This window comes from Macaca fascicularis, chromosome 2 (assembly GCF_037993035.2).
Source record: "Macaca fascicularis isolate 582-1 chromosome 2, T2T-MFA8v1.1".
NCBI classification, from domain to species: Eukaryota; Metazoa; Chordata; class Mammalia; order Primates; family Cercopithecidae; genus Macaca; species Macaca fascicularis.
The window spans coordinates 139,341,594-139,361,298 of record NC_088376.1 but is presented as its reverse complement, the minus strand read 5'-3'; the positions used below and the strand labels follow the sequence as shown (position 1 = coordinate 139,361,298).

The 19,705-nt window shown below is 33.4% G+C and overlaps 1 protein-coding gene across 6 annotated transcripts in view; it reads right to left on the bottom strand.

Moving 5' to 3' along the window:
- CNTN6 (contactin 6) overlaps nt 1-18,951 on the bottom strand; it is a 308,540-nt gene extending 289,589 nt beyond the window's left edge. For 3 of the 6 annotated variants that reach the window (XM_005547638.5, XM_074033771.1, XM_074033773.1), the window contains exon 1: nt 18,543-18,951. The gene's annotated coding sequence lies outside the window, so the exon portion shown is untranslated. The remainder of the gene's footprint in view (nt 1-18,542) is intronic. The other 3 variants (XM_005547637.5, XM_065538897.2, XM_065538898.2) reach the window with 1 other exon arrangement.
- Between the last annotated feature and the right edge of the window lie 754 nt (nt 18,952-19,705).

The window sequence follows — 19,705 nt, the reverse complement described above, 5'->3', positions numbered from 1 at the left end:
TTGTTTATTAAGCTGGGAATAGGAAAACAATGGTAGATAATATCTTATTGGTAGATAATATCTTATTTATATTATTTTGACATTTTAAAAGTGTTTCTTTTTTGCCTTGGTAAATTGTAAACAAGAAAATTAACAATAAAAGATTAGAAACTATATTCCGAATATTACCTTATTTTCCTCAACAATTTTGCATGCATCTCCAAAAAGGTACTTTGATTTTTTGAGAATGAATGTGGAAACCACAGCCACTGGATTCGTATATGAAAATCTGTATGTGAATTGCTTCTCTGTAGTCTCAGGCAAGTCCCTTGAATCCCCTTAGAACCTCAGTGCTCATTGGGGATCATAATATCAAATTTATTAAAATTTCAAATGCAAATGCATTTAAAATTAAAATTTAAACTTTTCAGCTTAATTTGTATGTCTGTTATTCTTTTTATAATCTTATTAAAACAAGAAAAACCTTATTCTCTTTTGCCACAGTTAAAATTCAATTATTTCATGTTGAACAGACTAAACACACATAAACAATTAGGACTTTTGACTTACTTTATTACAATTTCTTTAAATATTTTAAATGGTAATTCTAAAAATGAATTATTATGTTCTCTTAAAGTATCTACACAATCTGACAAATTAACAGTAGGCCCTGTCCTTAACAAGAAAAACCTAAGCATTTAATTCTTGTATTTACCCTTATAAAATAGTAAATCTTAACTTCTTTTAAATATTTCAAAACTTTTTCTAAAAAGTTAGTTAATTTTTATATACAGTACTTTTCAACTTTAACGGGTAAGTCCAAAATCAGCTATTTAATTACAAAATTAAAAGTGCAAACACAAATCAAATCTGGTAAAGACTCCTCAGAGTCTTAAATATAACAAGCACTTTTTACACCAAAGATGTAGAAATGATTCTAATTAATACAAACTTAATTCTAAATAGTTTAACGATATTACAGTTTGAACACTCACAAGCTCAATATCCAAAATCTGAAACACTTCAAGATCTATAATTTTTTGAGCACCAACAGGACTCCAAACTGAAAAATTCCACACCTGACCTCATGTGACATATCACAGTCAAAATGTAGTCAAAACTTTGTTTCCTGCTCAAAATGATTAAAAATACTGTATAAAATTGCATTCAGGTTATATGTGTAAGACTTATATAAAATACAAATGGATTTTGTTTTTAGACTTGGGTCCCATTCCGTAGGATATCTCATTATGTATATGCAAATATTCCAAAATCCAGAAAATTTCAAACTCTAAAACATTTTTGGTCTCAAGCATTTTGGATAAGGGATACACAACCTGTAATACCATGGGTTTGATATATGTCATATATATCTCTATATTTTATTCTATTACTACCCAAGTTTAAAAAACATTTATTCTCTAAGGAATTTTTTCACCTCAAATGGGTTAAATTCTTTTTATTAGAAATAAATTTGAAAACAGGATGTAGATGCTGGGAGCTATCTATATCTAGGGTAATTTTCTGCATAACACTGACATTAACACCCTGAGCCTTAATTATATTTATCATAACAACTAGAGAATCCAAATCTAAACCTTTCAGATGGAGGTGACTTTTGGGGGGTCTGAGTTATACTCTTAAATAATTTCAGGTGATTTATTTTGAAACCCCAATCTAGACCTAACTTCTTTCAGTAACCTCTTCACCAGCTCAATTCCTTGCATATAAATTTGGTATTATTCTAACCTGGTTGGGCCACAGCCTTTATAGATATTGGTCTGTCATTCAGGTCACAACTCTGAGATCATGCTAATTACACACATTAGCACCTACCATGAGAGCTGAAAGGTAATCGAACAGAGAGGAACATCATCTTCAGAAATTAGCCACCACACCTGGAGCGTGGTCAAACATTAATAAACTGTTCAGCTTTTGTCACCCTGGAAAATTTAAAACTCAGAGCCATTTTACTTTGATCTTTTGGAGTTTAAAATATGATTAATGACACATTGAATGAGCAATCCAATTTTAAGGAGGAAAGGTTATTTGTTTTACCCTCTCACAATATGTGCAATAAAAAGTGGCATCTTTGACATCTACATGAATGGCAATTGCAAATGAATGAGCCTGGGTTTGCCATGAATAAATATTCAGTCATGTCATAATTACCTATAAAGTAGAACCAATTTAAAATTTAGTCTTCAAATGAACAATAACATTTTGAAATGGGTACTCAACAATTATAATTTAAATCATATGACATATTTTATGACCATTTTCTGGCTTTTGTGTGAAAAATACCTATTTATCAGCAAGGTCAACTGAATTTCTCTTACTAGTATCATTATGATAATTACATTTATGTGTCAACTTCACTAGTCTATGAGGTGCTCACATTAAATATTATTTTGGACGTGTCTGTGAAGGTGTTTCCAGATAAAATTAGCGTTTGAATCAGGGGACTCAGTAAAGTAGATTGCCATTTCCAATGTAGGTATCATGCAATCCACTGAGATCCTTAATAAAACAAAAAATGGAGAAAGGACAAATTCATATCTATCTATCTATCTATCTATCTATCATCTATCTATCTATCTATCTATCTATCTATCTATCTATCTATCTATAGAGAGAGAGAGCGAGAGAGATAGATAGATATGTGGTGCTATAGGTTCTACTTCTCTGAAGAGCCCCAACTAATATTTGAGTAACTCAATGCTGTTTTATTGTTATTATCATTATTGACCAAAATGTTATATGTCAGCAAAACAAAATAATCCCACCATGCAATAAAAAGGCATGTGATAATTTTGATGACGTTTTTGGCTTCTAAATTGTTCTGGCTAACCATGAGCCCAGAGAATATGTGAAGTAAAAGGGAAAGTTCATTGGATAGACTCCTAGCCAACATTATTTATAACCCGATATAAAAGTAACACTCAAGTCCACAGTGTACCATAAATCGCTTAAGACATTTATAAAGGTTTTTAAGAATAAAAGGAAGTCAGCTACATTCTTGACTCTAAGCATATGGATATCTGTGAATCTGCCTTGCTCTTCATATTTTTATCCGTGAAGGCCAAAATCAGCACGTATTTCTTATATATTGGTCTTTGTTCAAAATTCCAGTAATTCCAACTAATTCTGCGCATATCATACACATCAAAGTGAAAACGAATTTAACAGGAATTTCCCATCTATATTTTTTTCATTTGCCTGGTCTGATTGCAGAGTTTATAATTTTAAAGACTTTTAAATTCAAAATTAACCAACACACAACTTTCAGAGACATGTCTGGGTATATTTTTTATAGGATGAATAAATTAAGGGTCTGCAAGGAGCAAAGTAGAAAACTCAAAGACACTTCATAGCATTTTATTTTCCTTATAAAAACTGAAAAAGTGGCTATTTTATTTATTGAAGACTACATAACAAACCACTTCACAACCTAGTGGTTAAAACAACAACGATTCATTATTTCTCAAAGTTCTGTGGGTTCACTGGACTGTTCTTTGTATCCAGGTAGTGTCACCATTTCACAACTGGACTAAAGGATCCAAGGAAGCCTCTCTTGCATGCCTAGGTGAAGACCCTTGGCTGGAGAGTCCTTGTGGTCTCTCTCTTCATGTGGTGTTTCATCTTACGGGTATTCTATAAGCCTCTCTTTTCAGTACATACCCCGACTTCCTTCCTGCATAGGGTTTGGGCTCCAAGAACATGGAAGCAGAAGCTGCTTGGTCTTTGAAGGGCTAAGAATTGGCACAGCTGTACTTCCACCAATTCTATTGTTCGAAAAAAAATCATGAGGGCAGGTCTCAGTTAGAGAGAAGGAAATAGATACTACTTTTTAAAGGGAGGAATGGCCTGTGTATACTAGGAGGGGAGGAATCGTTGGTGGCCATGTTTGGAGATTATCTACCACAGTGAGAATATCACATTATATTTTATAATATATTATTATATATTTATATATATACATTTTTATATTTTCATATTATATTTTTATAAAATCTTTCTCACAATGAAATATGCATACATTTCCTTCTGTATATTTATGTATATTATATATTTCATTCTGAGTATACAAGACTATATATTTTATAAACACTTCTTCAGAATAAAAACATTAGAACTTTTGTTTTCCTTAAAACATAAAATTCAGGAAAATACTCAGGAGTAATTTTTGGGAGCATGTATTATATATGATTTCATTTTTCTGTTATTATTTTATATATTTTCCAATCTTTTTACTTTGCATTTGTACTTTAAAAATTAACAAAACATTGTTTTACTTGTTTCCAATTGTTTCAATTGAATATTATGAATAACAGCTTATGTGAAAAAAAGCACAAAAATTCAGAGTTTGTGAAATTCGGAGCAAGTTTTGTCTTGTCGTCAAAACAGAAGATAGTCCAGATTGACGCATATTTTCTCCTTGCCTATTCATTTCCTTCCTGGGTTCCCTGTCTGCCCAATGCCACATACCTGAATAAGAAAAAATGATGTTCGCCACATACTAGACAGGATGATTATTTCAATGCCTAGGTCTGACTGTATTACTTCATTCTCAAAAATCACCAGTAGCTCCTCTATTTTGTTAAGAAAAAATTCAAAGGCTTAGCATGGGCTGCAGAAACCTCTTGGTCAGCTTCTCGTACTTCTTTAACCTCTTCTGTCACCTGGATCTCTGATCCCCCAGGACTTCAACCTTGGCTTTTTCAGTCCCTCGCTCCTGCCATATCCCCTCCCCTCATCTACTCTTCTTTCCATGAGAACAGTTTCTCCTCACATGGAACTAGCCTGTGCCTACTCATCACTTCCCTATGGAAGCTTTCACTGACTTTCCTCACTTGGTCATTGCATGCTCTTAAGTACCTGTTCTTTGTGGGCACTTACATGATATTTTATGTAGCAATTTAATTCAAGTACATTTCCTCAAAGTGCCCTAAGGTTTATGAGGACAGTGTGTATCTCTAAGCCATGACACTCCAGAGTTTTAAATGGGGTGGATAGATCCAGATAAATAGTTACTAAATTCATCAATCATTCAGTAAGGAAAAATGTAATGGATGAGGTGGCCATTGAGTAACTTTTTAGCAGGAAAAAAGTTGATTTACTGCTCAATATGTACAAAGAGTTGAAAATGTATCTCTCAATAAAACAGATCAAAACAAAACAAAACTAAAATGCTACCTGTGGTATTGAGTGAGATTGCTTCACACAACTGAAGTTGATTTGTTAATGAGGACAAGGGCCAGGTAAACAACTTCTTGTTAGCAAACTCAGTCATAGATGCTGTTGTCATTCACCAGTATGTCTCATTCACCTCTTTCTAGGCACATAAGGAATTTCACTTCTTCACTCACTCTCTTGAGTGTTTTGCTTCAACCAATGAAATGTGAATTCAAGTGAGATGTATCACTTCTGGGTGAAAGTGTTTAGTTGCCACTGAAAGTCTCTAGAACTACCTCTTTACTGAAACTGTGGAAACATGTATTCATATGGTATTATAACACCACCATTCTCATAAAGGACAGTTGCCTCACAGTTGTACACAAAGAAATCTTTGTTTCAGACTCCTAAGATTTGGGGTGTGGTTTGTCATTGCAGCATAATGTGTATTAACTTGTTTAATAAGTGTGGTCATTCTAAGCTATAAGTAAAACATGTTTGTTTCACGGCTTTAATATTTATTACCAAATATGCCAAAGTTTGAGAGAGAGAGAGAGAGAGAGAGAGAGAGAGAGAGAGAGAGAGAGAGAGAGATTGTGTTTGTGTGTGTGTGTTTGTGTTTTACAGGTGTGAGTTTCACTTTGTCGCCCAAGCTGGTCTTGAACACCTGGCCTCAGATCTAAATCAAACACAAATTTATTTCTAAAACTCTCTTTGGCAAGTCAAACACCTTATTTAATTATGTTCTGCCAAAGTCAAATAACATCAAATGCTAAAATCATGTGTTATGGTAACTTAAATGCAAGTTAAAACAAAAGTAAGTTCTTTCTTGTTCTGAGCATCTGGAAAAGCAAGTTATATATCTCACATTTTGGAAAGGTTTTTGAAGAAGAAAATATCACACACTTTGTGTATACTTTACCTCTCTGCAATGTATAAATTATTTCTTAATTCAGGGATGATTACAATTTCTTTTTATCCTAAAACCTATTCCTTATTCCCTATATGCAGTCCTGAATTTCCCTAACATACCAAATTCCTGAAAAGCCAACAATATAGATTACCTCCAAAACACAGGTCTCAAATACAATTTGTAGTGATGAAATAAATAACTACTTAAATATCCTGACTGCTTCATCATGGAGTGGATTACCATGGTTGCCAAGGGCAGAGACATAAATTGAAGTTTAACATTAATTATCATTTTAATATGTGCTATTTTGTTCACCATTAGATTTAGATGACACTGTAATAGCATACTTGGAATGAGCACAGAGGTATTTGGATTTATGTTTCTCTAGTATACTTAGAGTCTACATTCATTAAGCAGGCACTTAATGAGCACACACCACAGGCCAGACGCTGTTGGTGCCGGAGCTAAAAAGTTGATAACATTGGACCTATATTTAGAAAACTTTAAGTTGTAGACTTTCTCATGACTCGACTTGCAATTTAGGACAAACACTGATTTATCTTTAATAAGACTAGAACAATAACTGTATACTACTTATAGCTATAAAAATACATTTAGAAACATTAACTATTTCAGTTTTCATCTGACCCTTCTGAGTTTGTGAAAGCCAGATCAGGTATTACCAGCTGCACTGTGTACATTTGAACACCGAGGTTCAAATAATTTATAAAACATTTTCCAAGGTTTCACACTTAAAATATAATAAGTTAAATGTCTTATAAACTTGAAGAAAAGTGAAAATTACAAGTTATCTCATCGATATATGATGAACTTCCTGAGCATAAAAAAAAATGTAAAATATCAAAAGAATAAACAAAGGACAAGGGCTGACTTCAGCAAAATGAGCAGATACAAATGGTTCAAGCACTCATTAAATATTTATTCAGGCATGTATTTTCAAAAATGTAATAGAGAGCAATACTGAAATACTGTTATCTGCGTATTTGCTTTGTAATCCAATCAGAGAGTATTCACAATTAATAATATTTAGTATTTACAGGGATGATCACAAAGAGTATTCACCTGCCTGAAAGTACAGAGGGAGCTGTCTTCCTAAAGGACAATTTAGTAACATACACACTCACATTTTTAAAATCCCACAATTTGACATGGAAATTGTACTACTAGAAATTAGTTTTTAAGAAATAATCAGACACATATTATAAGATTCAGGTACAAGGATATGTATCATAGCATTGTTCAATAAATTGTGTAAAAGATAAATATCTAACAATAGGTTATTGGTTTGAGTAAACAGGTAACACCTATCTGGTGAAAAATCCTTCAGCATTAGTAGAATATTTAATGATACTTGAGAATGTTTATAAGATGTTAATTAATAAAAACAAGCTATAAAGCAGAACATACACATTCATCTCAATTTTGTATTTTAAATGTACATATACATACACATGATTACTGAAATGATGCCATATGCAGAGTAATAGAATAACAATCTATGCATACTTTGTCTTCTCCAAATTTTGTGTAATAAACATATATGATTTTATAATTGGAAAAATGTATTAAACAATATTCTGCTGGTTATTAATTTCCTTCACTTGTTATATACATAGTAACTTACCATGGTTATTAAATAATTTTGTGTAGTTTGCAAATTTTGAACAAATTTTGCCATCTTAGTAAATCCACAAGTACTATTCACCTGATGAAAATGAGTAACTTTAAGGTGAAGAGTTGGGCATATGATTAGGAAATTCCATAAACATGTATATAATATGAGATCCTATTTTTGTTAATCCTCTGAAAAACCCAGAATCTATCATAATCTATAAAAACAGAGGAGTAATTATTATTCTTAGTAAATATATGTTTCTTTTTATTTAGTCTTTTTGGTGTATCTCACTATGCAAGTTTACTAAAATAATCATCTTGGAATTAAATAATTTAATGACTTCTAATGCTCATTTCTCAGGTAAGAACTGAAATTAACAATGTTAGCCCTCCTTTCCACTTGGTAGAGATGTATATTTAATTGAATTCTAGAATACATATCAGAATGTGAATTTTACAGGAACAGAACTCTTCTCTGTCTTGTTCATAGTTGCATCACCAGTGCCTGAAATAGCATCTATTACATAGTATTCAGCCAATATTTGTGGAATCATTACTAGTATATATTGTTGAATAAAATATTATTAATGTTAATAATTTGGTATGTTAAATTATTAATCAGAATTAACTAGAGTTTTTGTATGAATTGAAGACAGTTTCATGTAGAAAAAAATCATAAAAGAAAATAATATCCAGGGGCTAATACTCAAAGAATAACATTATCTTTGGATTTCTGAAGATATATGTGAATCTTGAAACTTCAAGATTTTGTTCCATGTTTCTTTGGAAAAATGACTTTTGCCTCATAAGTAAAAGGAGCCCCTAATGGTGAAGGCAATTGGCTCAGGCATTGCGTCTTGTGTGTGTAATTTCTTAAAAACTGCTGTTTGGCTTCCTATGTTGAACTACACATAATGAATAGGTTATTTTTCTTTAAACTCCAGTCTCTCTTTTTCTATGAGAAAGTTGTTTCTGTTTATTGCATAATCACTCTGTACATCTGCATGACAAAAGACAGAATAAGAGTGATGTCAGTAAAAATAATGCTTTTGCCACCTAAATGCCCTAAAGAAAGCGGGTAGAAAGCTTCCTTCTCTTGTCTACAAACCGCATAGGCACAGTCTGCACAAAGTAACAACAAAAAAGTAAAGTCGGCACCTCTGAAAAAGATATATTTTATAACCACCGGCTAATTCTAATAGAACTATTTTCAACATATACTTTTGTGGTAAATTTATATATAGGACTGTCAAAATTCTACGTGTCAGCAACACATTCACAACTGAGCGTGTTTAGGAATTGACTAACGACATTAAATGCCTAGAAAACACCTTCATGTTCCACTTTTAAATAGTGCGTTCTACCAAGTCTAGAATAACAGAAACTTTTTCATGTCAACACAACTTTACGGACATTTTGTTTTGTTTTGTTTTGTTTTTGGAGTCTCGCTCTGTCACCCAGGCTGGAGTGCAGTGGCGCGATCTCGGCTCACTGTAAGCTCCACCTCCAGGGTTCATGCTATTCTCCTGCCTCAGCCTTCCGAGTAGCTGGGACTACAGGCGCCTGCCACCACGCTAGGCTAATTTTTTGTATTTTTTAGTAGAGACGGTGTTTCACCGTGTTAGCCAGGATGGTCTCGGTCTCCTGATCTCGTGATCCGCCCGCCTCGGCCTCCCAAAGTGCTGGGATTACAGGCGTGAGCCACCACGCCCGGCAGGACTATTCTTTAATTTATTCTTAACTCTGCTGATAGAAAATTAGCAGTGCAACTGATTTCCGACCTTCTCTTTCATTTATTGTGCTTTAGTGATTGGGAGGCCCTGTTAGATGCCAGAAAGGAAAATCATGTTGTTTCACTAAAAGCTCTACTCCAGCAAGTATATCGCACTCCTGCTATTTAGAAAGATAGCTCAGCAGTCTCCATACAGAGTTCCTTACACAACCACATTAGACATAGAAATGTGGGAAACCAAATAAATTAAACTTTGAAACAATATACCAACAAGTCATTGAAAATAAAATGTCTACATTCTTTTGAGAGCTCATTCATGTTGGCCTCTTACACACGAGTGATAAATTACTAGAAACTTCACCAAATATCTTATTTGAGTCTCTCCTTCCTGCCTTAAAAGAAGACTTTTAGAAAGGATTTTTAAAAGGATCCATCTAATATTCTCACTTTTATTCAGCAGAAATCATCTTTAAAAAAATGGTCCGTTTAACATTCAGTTTGTACTGTGTCACTAGGAATTGCTGTGCTAACAAAGTTTTTGAATAATTGCTTCTACATTTTAAGAATTTGCGCACCATTAAACTTAAGGAATTAATAGAGCTGTCAGTCCCAAAGAATATATAAACTAATAACATCCACTGGCTTGCTTTTCTAACTAAATTCTAGAACTCCCTAACATATTCTCTCATTGGACTAAACCAAGCACTTTAATTTGTTGCAGTAACCTTTGTGGAGCCAATGGAAAGACATATACAATTGGCATTAACCATTTCTTATTAGATTATATACTTGAGACTGGACAATGTTTCCAGAGAAAAAATAAGCAAATGTTCCATTGCCTATAACAAAATAACTCCATGAAACCATGAGAGTACCAGATAAAAATAAAATACCAGCAAGTGAGAAAGTTTGATGACTTTCTAAATGATGGAAAGCAGATGGGAACAAGTCCAGTCAACATGGAGGTATAGGGAAGTACATGGCACCATGCAACGTGATGCAGAAGGATTTCTTTTCCACTACAGACACATACAAATGCTATATAAGTATAAAAACCCTTTAAGAAGTACACATAACCGAGGTTAAATGTTAAAGAGGTAAGCCCTCAGAGGCACCAAATGGAGAGAAACTCAGACTGGCAAGGAGATTATAAAGTTGGAATAACCTCCCAAAATGTGGGCCTTTGCATGACATAGCTGACCTTATAGAAACTTGGTGATCGGGTAGAAAAAAGAATCCCCAAAAGACAGTCAGAACCCAGAATGTTCTTGGGTTGTAGGGCCCAAATTCATTCTGTCTGTTTGGTAAGATAATTTGAAGCCAAAAAATTCACATATAAAATAGTCCAGAACCAGAGATACTTGTAGAGCCACTGTAGAAGTAATAGCAATGCAATGCTATGCAAAAGCATACGCAACTCAAATAATGTTGGTCTCCCATAGAAAACAACATCTGTTGAAAGTAAATTTGTCATAAAAAAGTTATGAGCACCAGGAAGAATGAACCACCATGAGGGAAATCCAGCAGACATAAGTAATAAAGAAATTTGTCTCTAAAAATTAAAATAGTAAAACAATCACAATCTAACTTTAAAATAAACTTACTGAAATTTTTTCAACAGCTTAAGAATGGGAGAAAAACTATTAAGAATAAGCACAATAGCAGGATAATTTTTAAAAGAACAATATAAATTATAGAAATTAAAACTATTTTTTAAAAACAAAAGTATAGAATACAGATCGGTAGAAATTACACTGACTGCAACACCAGAAAATGAATGACATGAAAAGAAATCAAAGACAGAAGCCTAGAAATAATGAATTAGCATTCTTGAAGGAGAAAATAAAGGGATTTAAAAGATGCAAGATTGAAATATATAATAGCTGAGAATTTTTCAGAATCAAAGAAAGGTTTAGGAGCTTGCAGAGGCCTCACTGAGATACATTTGAAACAACTCCACAACTACTCACATTGTAGTGAACTTGAAGAAATCAATGACAAAGAGAAATTCTTAAAATCTGTCTGAGTGAAAAGATGAATATATCTTCAAAAGTGTGATAATTAGATCATAAACAGTCCCCTGATGAGCACAATTATATTCCAGAAGATCATGGAACAGAATATGCAAAAATTGTTGAGAGAAAAGTATCATCCACATAGAGTGCTCTGACAAACTACAGTATTATTTTAGAATGTGACTAACGTAAGCTATTTTCAACAAATAATTTTTAAGGGAGTTTAAAACAATTTTTGAATGACCTTAAAATGGTCTTAGAGTACAAGAAAAGAATCTAGGAGATGCACATAAATAGCAAGAATATGGTAAATAAAGAACTCAGGAAATCACGTCATAAGTCTAAAAAAACCTTGACAAAAATATTGGGGGCAGTTTAAAAATAAATAGTGCAAATATGAACACTGAGAGAAATATCTCAGAGTAAATTTCAACAAGTCATTGTCCTGTTTGTGAAGATATACTCTCTTTAGTCTTTATTTGAAAATATAAAAGTATATTTTATGTTAAAATAGTTATTTACTAAAATATGATAATGGGAGTATACCATTTTTAACTAGTAAAAGATGAAAAAATGAATAAAGAATATTTGCTCAAACCAATAAAACACTGATTATTGAAAAACACTTTACTTGAATATAAAATAAGAAGTCCAGGCCGGGCGTGGTGGCTCACGCCTGTAATCCCAGCACTTTGGGAGGCCGAGGTGGGCGGATCACAAGGTCAGGAGATCGAGACCATGGTGAAACCCCGTCTCTACTAAAAAAAGAAAAAATTAGCCGGGCGCAGGGGCGGGCGCCTGTAGTCCCAGCTACTCGGGAGGCTGAGGCAGGAGAATGGCGTGAACCCGGGAGGCGGAGCTTGCAGTGAGCCGAGATTGCGCCACTGCACTCCAGCCTGGGCGACAGAGCGAGACTCCGTCTGAAAAAAAAAAAAAAAAAAAAAAAAAAATAAGAAGTCCAACTTGATCAACGTCATAATAGGTGCAGATCAATTAAGTACATTTGTTGAAAGATAGGAATTCTGAGACTAGAAATAACAAACATGAAATTGTTGACAGGAAGCACAGACTTGATATTCTTAATGAAAATCTCATTTAATGTGTATACGTTTTCTATGCATGTGATAATAGAACATTGCGATAGTGAATATTTTCAATAAATTTAATATCCCTCAATAAGAGAATAAATAATAAGAGTACAAAATACATAAGGTGAAATATATCCTAGAACTGTATTTATTTGTAAGAATGAGTCTAAATAGTCTAATATGGAATGAGTTACACTAGTTAAATAAGTTTGTTTTCAGTATGATACCATTTCCATAATATTTTAAAATGATATTTTATATATGCTTACATATATAAAAATTATATATAAATATACAATTCATGGTAATGTAGAGTGAGGAATGGACTAGGTAGAGTTACAATGTAGGCCCTTATTATATATTACATTAGTATTTTTGTTTTGTGAATAATGAAAACGTTAAATCTCCAATAAAATTTAGCATTTGGTAATTCTGAGGGATGGGAATTGGTAATTATTAAATTTAGTCCTTCCTTCAATACTTAAAATTTCCCACTTTACCAAAAAATATACATATATATGTGCATTACTGCCAAAAGAATTCAAAGACTTATGTAACACCTAAAATTGTCTTGTGAAAGTGTGAAAATAGAAAAAACTGCCCATCTTTTAAAAAATGGAGTCAGCAGACATGATGTTGAGTTTATAAATTCTGCAATAGAAGTCAAATATATTATTCAAATGCATAATGATGGCCAGAAGGAAAAAATTACAATAAAATCAACTATAGAAAACATTTCTGTGAAATGAGACAGGAAACAGTGGAAAGGTCTTTTATTTTTTATTTTACTGTCTTCTCTGCAATTTCAAATTTTATTGTTGTTGTTTCCAGGTGCATACATTACTTTATTAGGGCATTATCATAAAAAAAGAACAACAGCAACAACATAAAACAACAGGAAAGAAATGTACAAGTATTTGTGATGTTTTTCTTTGAAGAAAGAAATGCTGGCTTATTTGTTCTCATGCTTTCCGTTCATTGCTTTTATAATCAGAAAATTAAATATACCCTTTTTCTTGATCAGGTCCAATTGCTCGGTGTATACGGAAATACCGTTTCTATTTTTAATCTAGTTGGATCCAGGGACCAGCATCTCTAGATCTTCTCACCATTTTCCCTGAGCTCTATTTTAATATCCACTTATGATTTACACTCCAAATTTAATTCTCTACTAAATACCCAATACAATTGATTAGATGATAATTGTAATTTTATTCTTTTCATTGTTTTATATTATTTTTACCCCATTGATCCCAAGGCTCATATATAAATGTTATAATAGTAATAATAATATAACAATAACTAAACAACTAACACATAGAGTGCTTATTGTCAGGCTTTCTTCCAAGATTGTTTACATATTTACCTGCTGAATTCTCTTGACAATACTGTGAAGTCAATACTAATATTATCTCCACTATGAATGGGAAAACTGAGGTATAAAGAGGCTAAGAAACTTGCCTAAGACCACAGAGCTATTCTGTGCTAGATATAGGGAAGGAAAGCTACAGTGCATGGTGCTTCAGCTCAAGAGCTTGCCTCCTGAATTTTGCTCTCACTATCATTTTATTGACTTTGAGAAAATGTGATTTGTTTTTTAGTAAGATCATTAGTTTTTTAGAACACTTCACAGGACACATCATGTTCTTTTATTGCCTCTTTTAAGGATTTGAGATCTAAGGAACATCATTTATTTATTCATTCATTTATTCATTTAATTGTAAATCTAATACATGTAAGTTTTATACTCAGTGTACTTTCAAAAAGAATTTGAGTCTACGGATTTTGATTCATGTTACTATGATGTAAAGTTTCTGTAAATTACCTTAGGACTCATTGCAAAATAGTTAAGTAGGCCACAGACTTCATCAATATAGACTAATAGGGGACATTATCAGAAGGCATGCCCAATGACTCTGTTTTTTCCTCTACTATGTCCTGTGTTATGTCTTTACCATAATAAATGTTTAATACTACAACACACCATGTAGATTAACTCAGTTTTAACTAGAATAGCTCTTTTCAATATGAATACTGACAATAACAACATTCTAATAAAATTTTCATTCAAAGAATTCTTCCGAACTGAAAGACTGCTACTTAAAACTCCTTAAATAAAGAGATGTTTTTTTATTTCCTCTATTGTCCCAGAGAAAAAATAAGGAGAAATATAAAAGGTAGCAGTGGTAGCGGTGGGGATAAAAAACAAAGCAAAAAACCCTCTGTCTTCAATGAAACTGTTAGTGGACACAACCCCAAAACACAACTTGAAGCCCATTTCCATTGTTGCCAAATGCTAAAAAACATGGACTTTTGGGGGACATCAGAGAAAACTGGTAAGTACTTTCTTTTTCTCTTACTTTCAGAGGATATAGATTGCCCAAAAACCTTCCAACTGAGGAAATTGCTAGAGTGTTGAGAGAAGGAAACATGTATTACAAGATCACAATACCGAAGGTTGTGCCTTAATAGGTTTACTATAAGCTATACTATTCATTCAAGTGGCAAACAAGAGAATAAGTGGCTCTCAAGTAAAGAAGATAACCAATCTGTCAATTGAAATTGAAAAGAAATTTGGATATGAAAGATGTGGAAAGCAGACAAATGAGATACAACATGTACACAACTGGTGATCCTGAAGAAAAGAAAGAAGCAAGATAATCACAATTTGGCCACGCCCAGTTAAGGGACAAAAAAGAAATAGTCCAACAACAAATTCTGAAATAAAAGAATCTTAAATCAATGGGGCAAACCTCAAAAAATGTTAATGAAAATGGAACTAATCCAGGAATATTCTGTAAAAACAAACACACACACACACACACACACACACACACACACACACACACAACGAAAGAATCACGTAGGCATTTATCAGAAAAAATGCAAGTCACGTTCAATGACAGAAATTGCAGACATACCTAAAAATGTTGCAAAACAACTTTCAATACAGAAAGGGTCTCCAAAAATGCTTAAACATTTACACATTTCCAAAGTAAAAAATTAAGCTTGATCCAAGAAAGATAATGTATCCTGCATGTCTAAGGCAAAAGAAATTCATGTTCAAGTATGCAAACTCACAGAAAATATTGCACCTGTGACTATTTCTTTGGTGGAGAGGTACTACTTAGTGAAATCTAACAACCCAAAAAATAATTAAAAGTAAAAAACGCAGGAATGGTGAATTGGGTAGTAAAAGCTTGTTGGTAAAGAATAATTCCTTTCAATTTTGAAATAAGTTTAGTCTAAGATAGTGGGAATTCAGCCAGAATGTACATACTCTATAATGTAAAACTGATGTAGTTTAAATTCAGGTGGTATGGGTAGAGTTGATGACAACAAAGCACCTTTCAAATGCATTTAACTATCATAACAAGGGTTATAAAAGTTTGTTTACTACATAGACGTGCATCCAAAAAAAAACCTTCAAACTATTTCTATGTTCAAAATTTTTGGCTATATGGGTATTATTCTGGACATAATATCTCCCTTGGAAAGAAATCTATACCTGAAATTCAACAATTTCTTCAATGTTGTTTCAACTTCTCTTTTTTCAGTTTAATTAAAATCTAAAATCAAACTCAATATTTCTGTTTTTTTTGTTTTGTTTTGTTTTGTTTTGTTTTGTTTTTTTGAGACAGAGTTTCACTCTGTCACCCAGGTTGGAGTGCAGTGGCGCCATCTCTGCTCACTGCAAGCTCTGCCTCCCGGGTTCAAGCGATTCTCATGCCTCAGCCTCCTGAGTAGCTGTGACTGCAGGCATGTGCCACAACGCCTAGCTAATTTTTGTATTTTTAGTAGAAACGGGGTTTCACCATGTTGGTCAGGATGGTCTCAGTCTCTTGACCTCGTGATCCACCTGCCTCGGCCTCCCAACGTGCTGGGATTACAGGTGTGAGCCACAGAGCCCGGCCAATATTTCTGGTTTTTTTTAAGCGTAGGATAACTTCTCATTCTTACAGAAGACTATCTATTATTGACTATATTATCTAAATATTTCTTATTAATTTTAAAACGGTGTATAATAAGAAACCGTTCTTACAAAAGTATTTATCTCTCACCCTATCTGAATTTAGTTAGGCATCAGGATGTCTCCAATGATAGTTGTCAAATTTTGTGATTGTTATTTACAGGTGATGGGGTTTCCTTTTTGAACTTTTATGTATAGTTTGAGTCATTTTTAATGGGTTGAACTTATACTTCTGCATTTCAATTAATATGCTATTAAAATAAACAGGTAAGTGAATAAATAAGCAAATATTTTGCATTCCTTCTCCTCACATAAAAGAATTTAAAAGGTACAAATTTAATATTATACTACTGAGCATTTTTACTTACTAAAAAAGAAAACACAACTGAGAAGTATGCAATCAATTTAATATACCACACATTCTTTTCACAACATAATTGATTTTTTTGGGGGGGGTCTAAACTCAGAGAAAATATGTAATCCTTTTCTAAATAAACAAGTGGATTTGTTTTCATTAAGGAAAGTTACATAAAAATTCTAAAAAAAAATTCTGGTCCTTCACTACAAATATTCAAAGGAAGTAACACAATGAAGTCGTTTATAAATGATTGACTTTTTTGATAAGATGTGATAAGTTATGCATTTGTATAACCTCATATAAACCTTTATATAAAAGTTTCCACATTTATATATTTGAAATATTTGGACTGCACAGCCATGATTATTGCTACAAAAAAGAAAAAAAAAAGAAAAAGAAACTCCACTGAAACATCAAAGATGAAATGCTTCTGTATTTCTGATTTTTTACACAAATTGTGTTAGTATTTTTGTATGTTTATGTTTGTTTTGTGAACACGCGTATGTTTACACATGTGTGTGAAGGAGGAGGGAAAAGAGTCTGCTTAAACATCTTCTTTCCTTATAAAATACAATGCACATAAATTGGTGAAACCTTCAACAACAGCAATAAAAAGATGATAAACCCATCTGATATATGAAAATTGCTCAAAACAAGCAATTCAATATTCAGCATATGCTCCTTCTTTTACAGACATCTTCAGAAAACATTACCACTGTAGATAAAATTATGAATATCTCATTTTCCAAATTGATTCTGTGTGATTCTACTGTTTTGTCTATTTTTTCTCAGTATAACTTCTATTTAGTCATTCTGTGAATGTTTCTCAGAGGACATAGTCAGGATGCTGATTATTTAAACATAAGTAGTTTTCATTTGGAGAAGCAAAAACTATGAATTCCAATTTTCCCCCCAAACCCCAATGTTATAGTATCCCATTAACATAATGGGTTATACGTGTCTAATCTCAGAGCTCTTAAAAGTTTTGTTCCCAAGTCATCAACTTCTGAAAGTTTTCATAAAGTATTATAAGAACCTTAATACTGACAAGCTTAACTGGTGTAAATGGCAAAGGAAACTCCAGAGGCTATTATCTTGAAGCTGGGTATAAAGCAAAATGCCAGACAAAATTTGGTAAGCTCGTATGACCTCCAGTCTTGCTTTGCTCCCCTTACCAAATCCTCCCCTAGGAAACTTTATAACCATTCTTTTAAATCATCCGGTGAAAACTGCAAACCCCACCCCTCATCTCTTTGATTTAAAAAAAAAAAAAAAAAAAAGGACAAAAAATGTTTAGTGATCACATTTTCCCATCTGCTGTTACAGAAAGGGCGTGTAGCCATCTGAAAGTCCCAGAATTAGCACTGTCATCCCGTCTTGCCCATTAGTTTTACTGCAGCAAAGACTAGTGAAACACCGAAAAATATACCTGTAGTCTTTCTTTCCCTGGTTTGATCCTAACCTCCCGGAATACAGATTCAATACATTTTTCCCACACAAGGAATAAATGCATTTTAAACATCAACATCATAGAAACACAGCATCAATAAAGCAGTGACTTCTCCCCCAACCCCAGCTTTTACCTGTTATGTTAATACAAAGACATTGAAAGGAAGAAAAGCTGCAGCTTGCCCAGTAATATTCTCATTGCAGCAGACAGCACAATTTTGTACTTACAGATCTTACCAGGGAAATGTCTCGGGATCTTTACAATTTTTCTGCAGAACTCTGTTTCAAGCTCTCAGCCAGGCATGCTGTGCATCCAGGCAGAACCAAGCCGTATGGAATGTCTATGCAGCTGGGAGATAATGGGACTCTTTTTCCCAGCTGGGACTGCAAGCCTTTTATCCACTGAGTATTGCGTGGCTCTTCTCTGGTCTTAAGCATGAAATACGCTCCTCTCCTGCTGCATTCCTGTCGGAGCCTAGACAATCAGTTCTTGAGGCACATGTGCAAAGCTCTCGTTTGGAATATTCAAAAGGAAAATTCTTTCTACATTGAAAGCCAGCTCTATCTTCATCAACCTTCACAGAATCGGACAGAGCTGAGAGCAGCTGCCATTCCAGTGGCATGAAAGATTAAATTCACCCTCCTCTTTCTTTGACTGGAGATAGTCACTCCTGCCGGGTCATCAGAAAATCTCTCTTATTGAAAACTGGGTCAGACTAACTACTTATTAGGTTTCCAACAGGAGAGGAAGTAATTTTTTTCTTCCTCTGGTTTCACTGCATTGTCATTTGCAAGCAAAGATTAAGCTGGTCAAGGGTCTGCACTGATTTAGACAGTATTCAAATGTAAGCTTTTTGAAGCATGCCAGTAACTCCTTCTATTAGTGAAGGTGAAGAGAAAAGGGAAATAAAATCAAATGATAGTATGCACTATCACTAAAACCTTTCTAAGTTGTATTTTTTAAATGTGTGTATGAGGCTTCTCAAAGACAGGTAAAGAAAGTGAAGTTAAACAAGTCCAAAAGAGTATTGCTGCTTTCCAAGTGACATATTTGTAATTCCAGAGGCAGAGAACAAGTGTCTGTGTGTTTGCATAGGAGCTCTGTAAGAGGAAAAATAGGTTTTGTGTCTCACCCTGGGCTCTCCAACTAAACTTTTTAATATGTTTTGGTCTTGTCATTGGGTTTTGAAGGGATGAACTGCTTGAAGGATGAAAACTAAGGAATAGGAATTATACATGTATGCACACAGAGACTGTAATTCATACAAACATAGCTATAGCATGAGAAAAGAATGATAGTTTGGACTTATTTTCATGTTGGCATACAAAGAAATTATAATCTTAGCATCTTAAAGTAAGTGGATACTGAGAAAATGAAATTCCCAAATCAA